The following is an 18,100-nucleotide window of genomic DNA, read 5'->3' as shown; positions in this document are numbered from 1 at the left end:
ACTCCAAGTACTTTCAACCTACAAGGCCCTCGATGAACTCACATGTGCGGGTTAAGTTGAACATCGCTTTTTGCAAGCATAGACTCAGTGAACAAAATGGCTGCTTTCTGTACCATCACTTCCTATGATTGCAAAGAATCAGTTGGTTTATGATGTGTTTTAGCCTCCCACAACAGCTGCCTCTTTGCTGGGAAAGTCTTTCCATGAATTGACACTGTATATTCAGATATCCCACCTCTCCCGGAAGTTTCGGGAGTCTCCCGCATATTGATAGTGGCTCCCTGATGCCCGCAAATTATATACAATATCCCGGAAATCGATTTTTTTTTGAGAGTGAGCGAGAGAGAGAGAGAGAGAGCGCCATGGCAGAGTGTTCCAAAAAAAGAAAATATAAAACGTACGTCACCCCAGACGTACCCCTAAAGTGTACCCCTGCCTAATAGGCGTCAAAAATAATGGCAGTGTTGCTCGCTGAACTGTTTGCAACATTGACTTTTCTATTGCCCATGGTGGGTTAAAATGTAAAAGACATGTTGAGGTGAGTTTAACGGGTGTCATTCGTTCATTAGCGTAGCTAACGTTATTTAAACCAGCTGGCTAGCTGCTAAGGAACTACTCTATTGCAGACATCCCACCTGTCCCGGAAGTTCCGGGAGTTTCCCGCAAACTGATGGTGCTACCTCCCTGAAATGAGTTTTTACAGGGTGGGATGTCTGTATATTGAAGTTGTACAAGACACTGGTGAGATGTTATTTGGAGTATTATGAGCAGTTTTGGTCACCTACCTAAAGGAAAGATGTAAATAAGGTTGAAAGAGTACAGGGGAAATTTACAAGGATGTTGCTGGTACTGGAGGACTGGAGTTATAAGGAAAGATTAAATAGGTTAGGTCTTTATTCCTTGGAACACAGAAGATTGAGGGGAGACTTGATCGAGGTTTACCAGATTATGAGGGGTATAGATAGGATAAATGCAAGCAGGCCTTTTCCACTGAGGTTGGGCGGTAATACAACCAGAGGTCATGGTTAAGGGTGAAAGGTGAAATATTTTAGGGGAACGTGAGGGAAACTTCTTCACTCAGAGGGCGATGAGAGTGTAGAATGAGCTGCCAGCACAAGTGGTGCATGCGAGCTGGATTTCAACATTGAAGAGAAGTTTGGATAGGTACATGCATGGTAGGGGTATGGAGGGTTATGGCCTGATCCAGGTTGATGTGAGTAGGCAGTTTAAATAACTTGGCACAGACTAGATGGTTGAAGGACCTTTTTCTGTGCTGACTGTCAAAAAAATCGATTTTATTTGGAGGGGTGAGGTGCTGGTTCCTTGTGAGAAGCTCATCTTGACCCAAGATAAGATGGATATCTAAACAGCGATGAAAGATAACTAAGCAGTGATGATAAGATTAGAATGGAGAAGATAGAACTGCTTTCTGTTGAGTATGTTTGAGGGAGATATACAGATTGTGAATCTGAATTTATTTAAATCTTACATCCGTCCCAGAATGCGAGGGAGTAAAGATCCTTGCGTTGTGACTCTGTTGCAGTGTACAGTCATGTGAATTTATAAGTCTAATGGCTTGTAGAAAGAAGCTATCCCGTAGCTGTTGGTCCTGGCTTTTATGATTTTAGATAAGCTAAAGAGATGTTGTTGTTCCATTAGCATACATTTTGAGAACCAGGTATGCAGATATGAAATTATGGGCAAAGGACACGAGTAAGATGTGGGAAATTTATTTTTACGCTGTCTACTTAGGATACGAGTTGAAACTTCTCCTTCTAAGCCTTATTGAGTTTAGACCATTCCTACTTCATTTCCTGTTTGATAACTCTGTCTTCTGAGAAGTCAGTCCAGTGAATCTATATTGCAGTGACTCTGCCTAGCAAGTCTCTTTCAGTGCAAATCAAAATTGTACTTGATGCTCCAACTGAAGTCTTCCCAAAGCCCTACACAATTTCATTGACTTTGTTATTTTATTCTTCATCCCCTTTGCAGTAAAGCAAATATCCTGTTTGCCTTCGAATTGCTTGATGTATTTACTTCTGGCACCTGAGTTCTTAACATTTGAAGAATATTTCATTGTACTGTTCTTACCATAACCTCATGTTTTCTTGCATTGTACTTCATCTGCCTTTTTATTTCCACGGCCACCTCTTTTAAAACTATCGTGCTTTATTTCCGGTAACTTCGGTGTTTTCTCCTTGGTGATATTAATAACTTAAAGTATATCACTGTCATTTGATCATTGGCCCATCTCTGCTTCTGCTTTATGCATTGTTTGATTTTTTTCTATTCATCTTTCTTCTCCAGAATAGCTCCTATATTGTTGTTTCTATGGGACCCATATTTATTCTGTCCACTGCTACATTTTTTAAATTCTCCAAATCATCAGACTTGCTACTTGTTAAAGCATTAATACTTAACTTCTTTGGATTTTTATTTCCTAATGTGTTGGGTTGGGGATACGTCTCTACCAAAGGAGGTGTAAGGCACTCCTTCCCTCTGCTAGCCTGCAGCTCACCCTTGGGCAAGGTGTAGCATCTACTCAGCCCCCAGATCAGGATCACATGAAGCCATGGGAGCAGGTGGTGGATAGTCATATGAACAGATGTTGCATATCACAAGTCTTGGTTATGCGATCACTGATGCCAGGCAGGCAGTCTCTGAGAAGTATTGATAATGATGTCAGTCACCTGTTTTGTAAAGGCACTGCCCGGAAGAAGGCAATGGCAATCTACTTTTTTAGAAAAAATTGCTAAGAACACTCATGGTCTTGGAAGGACCATAATCTCCCACATCGGACAACGTGGCACATAATTAACAAGTATGGATTAAGCAAGACTTTTTTCTTTTCATTCCATGCCTTTAAGCATCCATTGGCAAACTTTTAATTTTCATATCTAGCTTAGCCAGTGTATCTTTTAGAACTGACTTCAAGACTCCTGACTGAGCAGAATCCTTCTCAAGCCCATCAAAAATGCCTTCCTTTGAAAAGTTAGCATGTTGGCAAGATCAGCGATTACTTGTCACTCATAAACCTTTGGGAAAGTAATGATGAGGTGCCTCATTGAACCTTTGTAGTCTGTCTGACTGAGGTGCTTTCATAGTTCTATTAGGATGGAGTTCGAGAATATATACCAGTGATAATAAAGGACTGGGAATGTATTTCCAGGTCTGGATGGTGTGGAAATGCAGATGGTGGTGTTCCTTGTCCTTGGTAGCTGTTTCAGTTTAACATCAAATCAAATCCAGTTTAATTATCATTCAAACCATACAGCCGAACGAGAAAGTGTTTCTCTGGGGCCAAGGTGCCAAAACATGCATGTGCATTCGGAATAAAGAGGGGGACAGAGAGAGAAACAAAAAAAAAGTCGTGCAAGAAAACACATTTTTAGTCCAAGACCCTGAAAGCGACAAGTCCTGCAAATGGATGGTTCCCAGCTGTCTACCCTGTAATTCTACCAATCCAACACTGGAGGGCAGCACTGACAGGAGAGGCCACCCCCAAATGAGCACAAGTGCCATGCTGCACTGCCTCTGGCGTCTCCTCCTCACCTGGACTGCAATAAAGTGCGTTTTTGTAATTGCCCAGGCCAGAAGCTGTGGTGCATTTCATGGTTTGTACACTCTGCAGACACAGTGGTGGACTATTTAGGTGTACAAGTCAAGCATGTTTCTTTGATGAAGGTGGATTTGAGTTGAAGCTGCACTCATCCAGGAGAATGGAGACGTGATCACTTTTCTTTTGTGAATCCTCAATGCTGTATCTAATTGACCTTCTCAGAAGGTGATTCTCAGTTGTTAATTATGGTCAAGGTTGATTAAAACACTTGGAATAAAGAAAGTGCTTGTTATTTAGCAGTTATTAAGAATATTTCTAATTAATGTGTTATGACAGTTAGGTAATTCAGGAAACATTATCATCATCAATTTCCTGTTACAGTGCTGGTGTTTAGGGCAGCAGTGAAGGTCCTCCATCTCTGTCTGTCCTTGGGCAACATAGAGAAGATGGCCCAGTTATGGTTCTCCTGAAGGCTTTTGGTCTTGGCGGTGTTCAGGGCTTCCCTCTTCATGCCAAGAGCTTCCTCTTGGTTTTCACTACTGTCAGTCATGTAAATCCGGGGGACTTCCGGTAGCGCTCATGGAGTGAAGTCGCGTTCTTGACTCGCTCCATTACCTCTGAGTTTTTTTTCTCTATGGTCAGCTATACTTTAATTAACCATTAAGGCTTCAACTCTTACAATACTTTGAATTAAACTGAATTCTCCGACAACTGGATGGAACTTAGATCTGCTATGTCTAAGAACGAGAAAGACGGCAAGGATGGTAAACCTCCGGTTAAACCGAAAGCTACGGATCTCCCCCCGACTGAATCACCGGTGACTTTGAAAGCGATAGCGGAGTTAATTCAGAGGGAAATTTCAACCTCTGTTAGGGAGATGATTCGTACGGAAATTGCAGGCCCTGTTAAAGACCTGATTCATACGGAAATCTCAACTAATTTCCAGAAAATTGCCGATTTAATTGATAAGATGCAAACATGTATTGCGGAACATCAGTCGGCTATATCTGATCTTCAAAAATTCGCGCAACAAAGTGAGCTTAAGATGGGGAAAATCGAAGAAACAATTAAGGTAATGAAGAAGAAACTTGACTTTTTGACTTTTAAAAACTCTGACTTGGAATCTAGAATGCGACGGCAGAATTTACGAATGATTGGCGTGAGGGAAGCCGCTGAAGGTAACAACCCCATGAAATATTTCTCCCAACTTTTAAAAGATGCATTCCCTACTGTATTTCCTGACCAACCACCGCTACTGGATCGTGTTCACAGAATCCCATCATACTCGTCTAGGTCAGATAGACCTAGGCATGTTATCTTACGTTTTCATTACTTTCAAGACAAGGAGAGACTGTTTCGATTCGCTCGATCTAAAGGTTTCATTGATTTTTCGGATCTTAAGTTCCGATTCGTGGAAGATTTCAGTAAACCAATCTGGGACCAACAGGTCCGTTACAGATCCGTGATGTCGGAATTCTATAAGAGGGATTTAAGACCAGCGCTGCTGTACCCTGCACGTCTAAGGATTCGCATGTCAGATGGAGCCCTTCGTTTTTTTGATTCTCCATCGGATGCCCAGAGTTATCTGGATCAACTTTCATCTCCAACATCTTAATTGCTTTCTTTTTAATTTTCTCCGTCGATCGGAGGCTGTGAATTGGTTGGTTTTAACTTTTCTGTGCCCTATTTGGGCAGAAAAGTTTACTTTCGATTTCTTAATATGGCTACTAAACTTTCTTTTTAACTGCGTCATTTCTTTCTTTTCCCAGGGGATTCTGGGTGGTTACTTCCCTTTTGTCATCTTACGTATTTCCTGTGCGGCCTTAAATTTTGTAGTTTTTGTTTAAATTTTATTCTGTTTTGCTTTTTATAATCACTTTATGTTAATAATCCTATTTTTTTTGTTGCTGTGTCTATTCATGAGTTTGAGGTTTATTGTGGTTTTTTTTAATATATATTTTCCGGCTTTTGTTCTGTTCTGTGTGTATTCTAATTGAGCTAACTTTTTTTTACTTATTTTTTTACTGTTTTACAATTAGCTGATCCTTTTCATATTTATACCTTTTTTTTAGGGAGCGTATACCGGAAGTCATGGGGGTAGTTTTAGCGCTTGCTTCTTTCTGGCGGGTCTGCTTTAGATTTTGCCTTGGGGTCTTGGGCTGGGGGGTGGCGGGAGGGGCTTCACGTTTTAGTTTGTTTTTCTTTGGGCTATATACATTATTGAAGTACTGGTTGCGTCCTTTTCCCCGGTATCTTTTGTATGTTCTGTTTCCTCTCCGGGTTTGTGGGTCGCGCCTATTGTCAATCCTCCTTGTTGTGGGTTGACTTTAGGATTTATGGAGTCTATTATTAATTTTGTCTCCTGGAATACTAATGGTCTTAATCATCCTATTAAAAGAAAAAAAGTTTTTAAAGTGTTCCGGAGACTTAAAGCACAAATTTTATTTTTACAAGAGACCCATGTACGGAGGGGGGACAGACTACGTTTTTTCAAATTCTGGAAGGGACAACAATTTCATTCGAACTCCAATGCTAAGATTCGAGGCGTCTCTATTTTTATAGATTCCTCAGTTACTTTTATACAACAGGATATTATCTCTGATCCGAATGGTAGATTTTTATTGGTTAGTGGTTTACTATTTAATAAAAAAGTAGTTTTGGTTAATGTTTATGCTCCTAATATGGATTGTCCGGAATTTTATAAATCATTGTTTGATCAGTTTCCGAATTTGAACGAGTTTTCATTGATTTGGGGCGGAGATCTTAATACCTGTTTATCTCCAGCTTTGGACCGTTCGGCTCCTTTACGGACTTTACCTAATAAATCTGCAAATTTGATTAATTTTTTCCTTTCTGATTCTGGGTCGACGGATATTTGGCGTTTTCTGCATCCTCAGGAAAAAGATTTTTCCTTTTTTTCACATGTTCATCATTCCTATTCAAGAATTGATTATTTTTTTATTGATTCTCGTCTCATTCCTTCAGTGATTAAATGTGATTATGATTCTATAACCATTTCGGATCATGCTCCACTTAAGCTTTCTATTAAAATTATGGCCAATATACCAAACAATAGACAATGGCGTTTTAATTCGCTGTTGCTTCAGGACTCGGACTTTGTTAATTTTATGAATGAACAGATTGAGCTTTTTTTTATAATTAACCATACAGAAGATATTTCGGTTAACACTCTTTGGGACACTTTTAAAGCCTATATTCGGGGTCAGATTATTTCGTATTCCGTTGCTTTGAGGAAGAAACACAAGCAGGAGGAGATGGCAATTGTGGACAAGATTAAAGAAATTGATAAGAAATATGTTATGGCTCCTTCTGAGGAGCTATACAAACAAAGAACTGAACTTCAAATGGAACACAGTTTACTACTCTCGTCCTCGATTGTAAACCAATTAAAGAAAACAAGAAGTGATTTTTATGTTCACAGTGATAAAATTGGCAAGCTGCTGGCTAATCAATTGAAATCTAATTATGTTAAATCTCAAATCAATCAGATTTATAACCAAAATGATCGATTGATATTGGATCATGTGGGGATTAATCAAACCTTTTGTGATTTTTATTCTTCTTTATATCAATCAGATTCTCCTCGAGATTCTAAATATATGAATGATTTTTTAGATAAGTTAGACTTTCCTCAGATTTCACAGGATATGTCTTCTTTATTAGATACTTCCATTACAATGGATGAGATTAAGAATGTTATTTTTTCTATGAATCTGGGGAAAGCTCCTGGCCCTGATGGGTTTACCGTTGAATTTTATAAATGTTTTGCTTCTTTATTGATTCCTTGGCTCTATAAGGTTTTTGAGGCTTCTTTGAAACTTGGTAAACTTCCGGAATCTTTTAATAGAGCATCAATTTCTTTAATACTAAAGAAGGATAAAGACCCTGCTCAATGTGCATCTTATAGACCAATATCTTTATTAAATGTTGATTCTAAAGTTTTTTCTAAGTTATTAGCAAATAGACTAGAAAAAGTACTTCCTTCTATTATTTCGGAAGACCAAACGGGTTTTATTAAAGGTCGTTACTCTTTTTATAATATTCGTACATTGTTAAATATCGTTTATACTCCCTCACAAAATGTTCCTGAGTGTGTTATTTCTTTAGATGCCGAGAAAGCTTTTGATAGAGTAGAATGGCCTTATTTATTTAAGGTGCTTGAAATGTTTAATTTTAGCCTGAAATTTATATCCTGGATTAAACTGTTATATCACTCCCCTGTAGCCTCGGTTCGTACTAACTCTTTAAACTCACCTTTTTTTCCTCTCTTTCGTGGTACTCGACAAGGCTGTCCTCTTAGTCCCCTATTATTTGATATTGCATTAGAACCTCTTGCAATTGCTATTCGAGAATCTTCAAATATTACTGGGATAACTCGGGGATTAAAGTCCCATAAATTATCACTCTATGCTGATGATTTACTTTTATATATTTCTAATCCTGAGAGATCTATTCCTGCTGTTTTAGAGTTATTAGCACAATTTGGTCTTTTCTCAGGTTATAAATGAAATCTTAGTAAGAGTGAACTTTTTCCGATTAATAAACATCTTCCCTTATATTATAAATTTCCATTTAAATTGATTAATAATTACCTTTCATATCTTGGGATTAAAATTACTTGTAAACATAAAGATTTATTTAAGACTAACTTTTTACCATTAATAGACCATATTACTCAACTTTCATCTAAATGGTTTCCTTTATATTTAACTTTGATTGGTCGTATTAATGCAGTTAAGATGTTTTTTTTGCCAAAATTTTTATATGTGTTTCAGGCATTACCAATTTTCGTTCCTAAATCTTTTTTTGATAAAGTCGACTCTAAAATTTCTTCATTTATTTGGCAGAATAAGAATCCGAGACTGGGTAAAATACATTTACAGAAAGCTAAGAGAGATGGAGGTTTAGCATTACCTAACTTTAGATTTTATTATTGGGCTATTAATATTCGACATATGAAATTTTGGTTACTTGACCGGGATATACTATCTATTCCTAAATGGGTAGCATTGGAATTACAATCTGTTCAGGGTTATACACTTGGTTCTATTTTAGGTTCATCTCTTCCTTTTGATTCGAAACGCCTTAAGCAGGTCTCTAACCCGATCGTTAAATATGCTTTGCGTATTTGGTTTCAATTCAGAAAATTTTTTGATCTTAATCAATTCGGGTTAGCGATTCCTATTTTAGGTAACATATTTTTTCCTCCCTCTTTTACGGATCGCGCTTTTCAAACTTGGAAGACTAAGGGTATTTTACGGTTTTTGGATTTATTTTTAGATGGTTCCCTTATGTCTTTTGAACAATTATCTAATAAATATAACCTATCAAGAATACATTTTTTTAGATATTTACAAGTTAGAAATTTTCTAAGTACTATACTTCCTTCCTTTCCAATGCTTCCTCCTATATATATTTTAGATTCGATAATTAACCTTAATCCATGTCAGAAAGGTGCATCGGCTATGATTTATAATATTATTATGAAACTCAGGAAAGCTCCATTTGATAAGATTAGGGTAGATTGGGAACAGGAATTGGGGCTTACCATTTCTGTGGATGATTGGGGGCAGATTTTACAATTAGTTAATACTTCCTCTATTTGTGCTAAACATTCCCTAATTCAATTTAAAGTGGTGCATAGAGCACATATGTCCAAAGATAAGTTAGCGCGTTTTTACTCGCATATTAATCCTTTCTGTGATAGATGTTCGGGGCAGATAGCCTCTTTAACTCATATGTTTTGGTCTTGCCCTACTTTGGAAACTTTTTGGAGAGATATTTTCAATATTATTTCTAAGGTATTAAATATAGATATCTCTCCTCACCCTATTACTGCTATCTTTGGACTACCTAAAATTTCTAGTAATCTTTCCCCTTCAGCCCGTAGAATGATTGCATTTCTTACTTTAATGGCGAAAAGATGTATTTTACAACATTGGAAAGAGCTTAATGCTCCAACTACCTTTTTTTGGTTTTCTCAGACGATTTTATGTTTGAATCTGGAGAAAATTAGAAGTAACCTTTATGATTCTTCATTTAAATTTGAACAGATTTGGGGACCTTTTATTCGATATTTTCATTTAATGTAATATTTACCCTTCTTGTTTTTTTTTCACTGTTTTAATGGAGGTCGGGATTGAGGACGTGATTTTAAGTTTAACTCTGTTTGGTTTCAAGTTAGCCCATTGCTTTGCTTTGCTTTTAGTTAGTTGCACGGTGGGTTTTTTTTTTGGGGTTTTTTTTTTCTTTTTTTTCCATTGATATATATAAAATCTAGTATACTATTATGTTATTTTGGTTTCTTATGCTTAAATTACATTGTTTGTAGTATTTTCTTTTTGGTATTGTTATCTTTTGGAATTTTATTATACTTTAACATTGTATTAATGTTTATATGGCTTACCTTTTTTGTATACTTACTCAATAAAAAGATTTAAAAAGAAAGAAAGTCATGTAAATCCCAGGTGGACACTCAGGAATACTACCACATACAGATGTAGAAGGATTCTTCAGTGCTGTTTCTGTAACATTTTTTTGACCAATTAGGTTGGTTAGCCCTGAGCTGAGCCCCTGAAACTGCAGGACCAGTGGACCACTCTTAGTCTGGCCTCTACCCTTTGAGCTGTTCTTGGGTGACCCTTACCAAGAGTCAAAGCACAAGGCCCTGACTAAAGAAAATAGTCTGTAGAGTATTATTGTGTTGATACATCAAAAGTTTCCCTCAAGCTTCACTAAGGAAACTTCTTAGTGGATGGTTGTTGTGCAGTGCACTCACATTGCATTTATGGGATAAGTCCTTGTAATAGATAAATTTGTTGCAATTCCCAGTATCTTTTACAGTAATGCTTTTCTGGTATTGGTTCTTGCATATGTCACGTAGCAGCCCCTTCCATTAATTCAATTGCAGCTGCTGGTGACCCCCATGGATTGTTTTCCTTGTATGACGCGTCCTCCAATCGTTTCAGTGATGGTGTTCCAAAAGTCAAAGAAATGTATTTGATCCTTTATTAGCAACTAGCAAAGCATACAATCTCGAAGTAATGAAACTTCAGCGTAACTAAACTAAATTAAGCAGTCAATGAAAGATATGGCATCCGCTGGTCCCGTGCTACAAACTGCCTTAGAATAAGCAAGAGTACGTAACTTATTCCCTTCACTTTTGCCACGCCCTGACTCACAGGACTAGTTACCATAATAAACGGGCAACACAAATACAACGCAGGAGGAGAACAGATACATGGCTCCTCCACTAGATATTTTATTTCTGTTCCAGTTAATCAAATGTCTGCTCTTGTCAATGTATAAACCCATTGGTCAGATGTGTACACGAGGAAATCTGCAGATGCTGGAATTTCAAGCAACACACATAAAAGTTGCAGGACTTCCTGACGAAGGGTCTCGGCCCGAAACGTGGACTGTACCTCTTCCTAGAGATGCTGCCTGGCCTGCTGCGTTCACCAGCAACTTTTGATGTGTGTTGCTGGTCAGATGCATGAGTGGCTTGCCAAATGGAGCTTTCTGAAATAAACAATTGTTTTTGATGCTGAAGGTAATGTGCAAATTCTCTTCCCTAATCCTCTAATATGCCAGAAATTCCTCATTTGAACGGGATAGTGCATTCTAATTTTGACCTTGGGGATTAATAGGTGTGAGGTGAAGGTGGCTCAGTTTTGTTTGATGGATTATTGTCTATAGGTTAGGTGTTCATCGTGATCAGCCAGTCAATGCAGATGAAAGTTGAAAAAAAAACAACTGATGCTGGAAATCTGAAATAAAGCCTCAATATACTAACAACACTCAGCAGGTCTGGCTTCATTTGTGGAAGGAGAAACAAAAACTGACTTATATTTTCTCTTTGCCGGTTCTGAAGAAGGATCCTCATCCTGAACGGTTCATTGTGTTTCTGTCTCCACAGTGCAGACTGTACTTCTGAGTGTTTGCACATTTTCTGCTTTCAGATCACTCTACTGGATCACAGCCACTAGCACACACATGCTCTCACACACAATGTAATAAAAAAATAATTAACCTTGCCCTTTTGCTTCCTACATCTTTTCCTTCCTACATCTTTTTCTAATCATCTTCATTGAAGGTAGTAGGTGAGGGGTCTGTCACAGAATACAGCTAGTTGTGGAACTCAGCATCAAAGAAATCTGACATATTCCCTTTCCTGTCTATGTTAATAAGTCTCAAACTTCACGTTTCACGTCCAAAATGCTTAGAATCTGCCCTTCAGGTCCCAAAAGAGTATGTGTATTTTATTTTATTTATTTATTGATACAGCATGGAGTTGGCCTTTCTAGTCCTTCGAGCCACGGCACTTAGCAACCCCCGATTTAACCCTAGCCTAATTGTGGGACAGTTTTAAATCACCAATGAACCTACCAACCGGTACATCTTTGGACTGTGGGAGGAAACTGGAGCACACGGAGGAAACCCACACGGTCACAGGGAGAATGTACAAACTCCTTACAGGCTGCGACGGGAAATGAACCCGGGTTGCTGGTACTGTAAAGTGTGGTGCTAACCACTACGCTTCCGTGCTGTAAGCAATTGATGTTTTGCTTTTTAATGCGTAACTACATGGGACGCCAGCGAACCGGGTTCATTTTCTGCTTCTGCCTTTAAGAAATTTGTACGGTCTCCCCCTGACTACACGGGTTTCCTGCCCATGCTCTGTTTCCTCCCGCATTCCAAAGATATATGCGTTAGTAGGTTAATTAGTCAGGTGGGTGTATTTGGAAAGCACCACTCTCTTTGGTCTGGAAGGGCTTGTTACTGTGCTATATCTCTAAAGAAAACTAAAAAATAATACTCCACCTGCTCTACTAGTCAGTCAATCTGCTCAGTTGTCTATTATGTCCGGTGCTCCCAATGTTGCCTCCTCTAAATTGGTGAGACCCCTTGTAAATTGGGGATCTGCTTCGTTGAGTACCTCTGTTCCATTTGCCAAGCATTTCATGCAACACACATAAAAGTTGCTGGTGAACGCAGCAGGCCAGGCAGCATCTCTAGGAAGAGGTACAGTTGACGTTTCGGGCCGAGACCCTTCGTCAGGATTTCCCTTTCCCATTCCTGTTCTGATGTGTTGATCCCTATCCTCCTCTTGTGCCCTCACCCTCAGGTTGGAGGAGCAGCAGCTTGTATTCTGTCTGGGTAGCTTCCAGCCTGATGGCATTAATATTGATTTCTCCTTTCAGTGAAGAAAAGTTCCCTCGCTCCTCCCCTGTAAAACTGCTCGCTCTGGTCTCTTGCCTTCTCTCACCTGCCAGTCACCTCGCCCAGGTCCCCTCCTCCTTCCCTTTCTCCTATGGACCACTCTCCTCTCCTATTAGATTCTTTCCTCTTCAGCCCTTTGCTTTTCCAACCTACCTGGCTTCACCTATCACCTTCTAGCTATCCTCCTTCCCCTCCCCTCAGATTTTTATTCTGGTGTCTTCCCCCTTCCTTTCCAGCCCTTAAGAAGGGTCTGGACCCAAAACAACAACTGTATATTCCTTCCCATAGAACGCTGCCTGATCTGCTGAGTTCCACCAGCATTTTATGTGTGTTGCAGTCTATTGTCTTGATGGGAAATGAATCGTGATAGGATACATAAAAAGATGGCACCTTGGGCATAATATTTCTCAAAGTACTTTGCCGGAACGCAGTTACTCTGAAGGACATCTAGCAGGTATTTTGTCTTGTACTACCACCTCAGAACCGGAATTGATATGAACATTTATTACTCCTTGGCCAATATTTAGGGCCTTTGATTCTTGGAGTGACAAGTATTGGCCAAGGAACCAAGGGAGGATTTTTCTGCTAATTGGTTATTTCCGTAGAAGCTTTAGCATTTTACCAAAGCAGGTAATTCCTTGTTATGTTACAAAAGATGGTTGAAATAATTAGGCTGGTCTTGCCAGCCACTGGAAATCTCAAAGATGGATCACTTTTGCGTTTTTTTTCTCCTTATGGAACAAATTACCTTGTGAGATTTTCCAGTTTTTTAAATCTCTCAATATTGAAATTCGAGCACTTTCTGGTGAATGTAAACTATTGAAATTAATGGCAACATACAGTATGTGTACCACTTACATTGAATGGATCAGAATTTGGGCCAGTTATGTACCTTACACACATCACATCCGTTAGTCTTGCGAGAAAATCTTCACTCTCCAGGACGCAGGCCTGGGCAAGGTTGTATTGAAGATCGACAGTTGCCCATGCTGCAAGTCTCCCCTCTCCACGACACGGATGTTGTCCAAGGGAAGGGCAAGGGCCGATACAGCTTGGCACTGGTGTCGTCGCAGAGCACTGTGTGGTTAAGTCCCTTGCTCAAGGACACAACACGCTGCCTCGGCTGGGGCTCGAACTCGCGACCTTCAGATCGCTAGTCGAACGCCTTAACCACTTGGCCTCATGCCCACACATCACAATGAGGAACTTTTTGCTAGTCTGGCATTGTCAGTTTCTCCACACAACTCACTCCAGGTACAAAGTCTTAGATTGCCCTGGGGGAACGAGAGCAAGCCATATCCATGAGGTAGCCAATGACCCAGAATGCTGGAGCCAGCTTGCCAAAAATATTAGTTGTTTTTGACTTTGAAATTGAGTAAGTTTCAAATAAAAGATTTCAATTATTTAAACATAAAAAGCAATTCACTTTACCATAGTGGGCAATTAAAAAAAAATCATATTCAGGGCAGAATAATAGAAAACTGAGTTTTAGCTTATCAGAATCAGGTTTACTATCACCGGCATATATCATGAAAATAGTTGTCTTTATGGTAGCAGTACAGTGCAATACATGATAATAGAGAAAGAAAACTGAATTTGAGTGATATTTACTGTATATATGAATTAACAATGAAAAAATAAAAAAGTAGTGAGGTAGTGTTCAAGGGTTCAATGTCCATTCAGAAATCTGAAACATTGAGTGTGCGCCTTCAGGTACTTCCTTCCTGATGGTAACAATGAGATCAGGTCGTGTCCTGGGTGGTGGGGGTCCTTGATGATGTAAGCTGCCTTTTTGGAGGCATCACTCCTCGAAGATGTCCTGGTACTACTGAAGCTAGTGCCCATAATGGAGCTGATTTAAGTTTACAACTTTCTGCAGTTTATTTCAATCTTGTGCAATAGCCAGTCAACCCCCCCACCCCCCCTGACCACCACCATACTAGATGGTGATGTAGCCAGTTAGAATGCTCTTCATGGTACATTGAGTGTCTTCGATGACATACCAAGTCTCCTCAAACACCTAATGAAATATAGCGGCTGTTATGCCTTTTTTTGTAACTGCTTCAATATGTTGGGTCCAGGATAGATCCTCAGATGTTAACACCCCGGAACTTGAAATTGCTCTCCCGTTCCATTTCTGATTACCCCTATGAGGACTGGTATATGTTCCCTCATCTTACCCGTTATGAAGTCCACAATCAGTTCTTTGGAGCATGGACATGCCTAGTTGCATGTAAACATCCAGAAAGTACTGTTTGGGCTACAACAATATGTGTGGCATTGAAATAAATATAAGGAAGTGAACATGCAGTATTTAGCTACTTAACATGGTGGCTAAAGGTTGGAGTATTCGACAGGGAATGAATGTTTAACAGCAGGTTAGTCACGTGCTGAAAATTTAATTTTACCAGTGCGCTGTCTCATGCTTCAGAATTTAATGTGAAGATTTAAAACAGTCTTTTACTGTCTGTCCCTGCTATTATTTGAATCTTTGTTTTGCTGTCTAGAGGACATTGATATTCAAATTCCTGGTTTAGACATGACTATGAATGTTACTCAGTCTGGTTGAAGAACCTTTTTTGTCACCGGAGCGCTGATCAATTCACTAGCTCTCCTGTGGAGGACAACATGCTGGATCAGAAGCCCAGTGACGGCATCTGCTTAAAAGCTGGCAGAATCTCCTGTGGACTGCGGTTGGCAAAGTGAACTCAATGCAGCATTTATTGAATGCAGAATCTGGCACTTTGCATAGCACGCAGGATGTGTTCCCAGCATTGAATCAACTCTGACAGTGACCATCTGTGTACCTAGGATGTGCCACTGCCCTCTTTGCCCTCTGTGGTAATGAACTCAGTGGCTGTAGCTGGCCATTCAGTAATTCAGTTGTTCAGTTTAATATCAGAGATTATGCAGTATACAACCTGAAATCCTTGCTCTTTGCAGGCATTCACGAAACAGAAGAAAAACCCCAAAGAATGAATAACAGAGAAACGCTAAAATCCCAAAGCCTCTTTATTTGCTGATTTTACCGGGGCCCAGCAAATAAAGAGGGAGGGAGGAAACATCTTTTATCACATGCAGCAGGTAATGATGAGAGACCGCGGGATCTGGGCTCTCTATCAACTCTATTGGGAGGCAGGGTGGAGATGTGTCTCCACCAAAGGACCAAAGGAGGTGTAAGGTGCTCCTTCCCTCTGCTAGCCTGCAGGTCAACCTTGGGCAAGGTGTAGCACCTGATTAGCGCCCCCCCCCCCGCCCAGATCAGGGTCAAGTGAAGCTATGGGAGCAGCAGGTGGACGGCCGTATGAGCACCTAGTACACATCACAAGTCCTGGTTATGTGACCACTGACGCCAGGCAGACAATCTCTGAGGAGTATTGATAATGACTGGGGTCACCTGCCTTGTAAAGGCACTGCCCGGAAGAGGGCAATGGCAAACCGCTTCTGTAGAAAAATTTTCCAAAAATAATCACGGTCATGGATAGAGAAAGGAATGGGAACAGCGCCGTGAAGGGTGTATTCCCCACCGGTTGTGACCTTTCGCAGATGAGGGAAGGATGGAAGACCATGATCACCTATGTCATACGTCGTGGTACATGATGATGATCAACTTCCAGCCCCCAGCAATGGCCTGTGTCAGGCTGGACAGGATGTTGCCTTGAGCCCCCATCTTGGTGCTGAATGACCCTGCTGTGTGCCCCAGCCAGCCCACCTACAGCCCTCGCAGGCTGCCTTGCCACGCCAAGCAGTGGGTAAAAGCACCGATGTGAGCCGGGTTCCTCACTGCAATCCTGGCACAACAGCAATTGCCACGCAGCCTGAGCAGATGTTTTGACTGGTGGACCAAGAGCTCTACCACAAGACAGTCTTGTGTGAAGTGATAGAGCACACAGTAAACAGGAGTTGGAGGAGGCCATTGGCCCTCAGTGTACTCTTCTTTGCTAATGCACTTGGTGCCTTAAAGTATAACACTTACTTGTATTCAGAGACTTATCCTTGACTGCTTTCTGTGCTGGTGAATTCAGAGATTGTTCACCACTGTAAAGGGAAATGTCTTGTCAGTACTGAATGTCTTACTCCATTATACTGGGATTGTAACCCTCTTCGAAGTGGCTCCCCACATTATGTCTGTTTAGCCCTGTCACAATTTTGTCAATGAAGTCCCCTCTCATTCTTCTGATGACTCAATCTCTGCTCATACTTTTTTTTTGATTTATTGAGATACAGCGCGGAGTAGGCCCTTCCAGTCCTTCGAGCCGCACCGCCCAGCAACCTCCAACTTAACTCTAGCTTAATCATGGGAGAACTTACAGTGACCAGTTAACTTTGGATGTTTTTGGACTGTGGGAGGTAACCAGAGCACACGGAGGAAACCCATGCAATCTTGGGGAGAATCTACACACTCCTTACAAGCAGCCGTGGGATTTGAACCTGCGTGACTGGTATTGTAAAGCATTGTGCTAACCACTATGCTACCGTGTTGCCCCTTGCAACCATCCTACCATCCTTACCATCTTACACTGCCCAGACAAAGGCAACAGCAAACCATGTCTGTAGAAAAAAAATTGCCAAGAACAATCATGGTCATGGAAAGACCACAATTACCTTCTTCATACTATGCAACACATAACGAATGAACCATCTGAGGCATTAATCTGGATTCTTCAGTGAAGTAAAACAAACTCACCATGATCTTGTATAAACTGTACTAAGGTATCCATGTCCCTATTCTTAAAACTCCTGCAATGAAAACTAGCACAACATTTGCTTTCTGCCTTCTTGTTTGCTTTAGTATCTGGTTTACCAGGTCCTTTTGTGAGTTAAATATTTCCCAATTATTTGGCATTTAAATGATACTCATTTTCCTATGGGGAGGATCACTTCATATTTATCCAGTTTATACTGTACTTGCTGTCCGTTAGGCTGTTGGCATTTAGAGCAGCAATGAAGGTCCTCATTTCTGTCTGTGGATTGTGACGATACATTCCTGCAGTTATTTGTGCCAGCTTGCCAGTGCATACATGGCTTGTACGTTCCAAAAACCAGTTTTCGTCTTGGTGATGTTCAGGGATTCCTTTATCATGCCAGCATCTTCCTCTCAGTTTTCATTACTGTCAGTCATGCAAATCCTGAGTAGAGATTAAGGAATACTGTCGTATGCAGATACAGAAGGATTCCTCATTGCTGTTCCAATAACAATTTTTATTAGGCCAGTCAGGGTTGTTAGCCCTGAGCTGAACCCCCAAACCTGGAGGGCTGGTGGTCCACTCTTAGCCTGGCCTCTGCTGTTTGACCTGT

General features: G+C 40.3%; 1 protein-coding gene across 2 annotated transcripts in view; it reads left to right on the top strand.

Moving 5' to 3' along the window:
• Positions 1 to 18,100, top strand: part of kdm1a (lysine (K)-specific demethylase 1a) — a 90,177-nt gene that overhangs the window by 19,658 nt on the left and 52,419 nt on the right. The window lies entirely within an intron of this gene.

Source organism: Mobula hypostoma, chromosome 28, assembly GCF_963921235.1.
Source record: "Mobula hypostoma chromosome 28, sMobHyp1.1, whole genome shotgun sequence".
Taxonomy (NCBI): Eukaryota; Metazoa; Chordata; class Chondrichthyes; order Myliobatiformes; family Myliobatidae; genus Mobula; species Mobula hypostoma.
The sequence above is the reverse complement of the archived record's forward strand: the minus strand, read 5'-3'. Positions and strand labels throughout refer to the sequence as shown.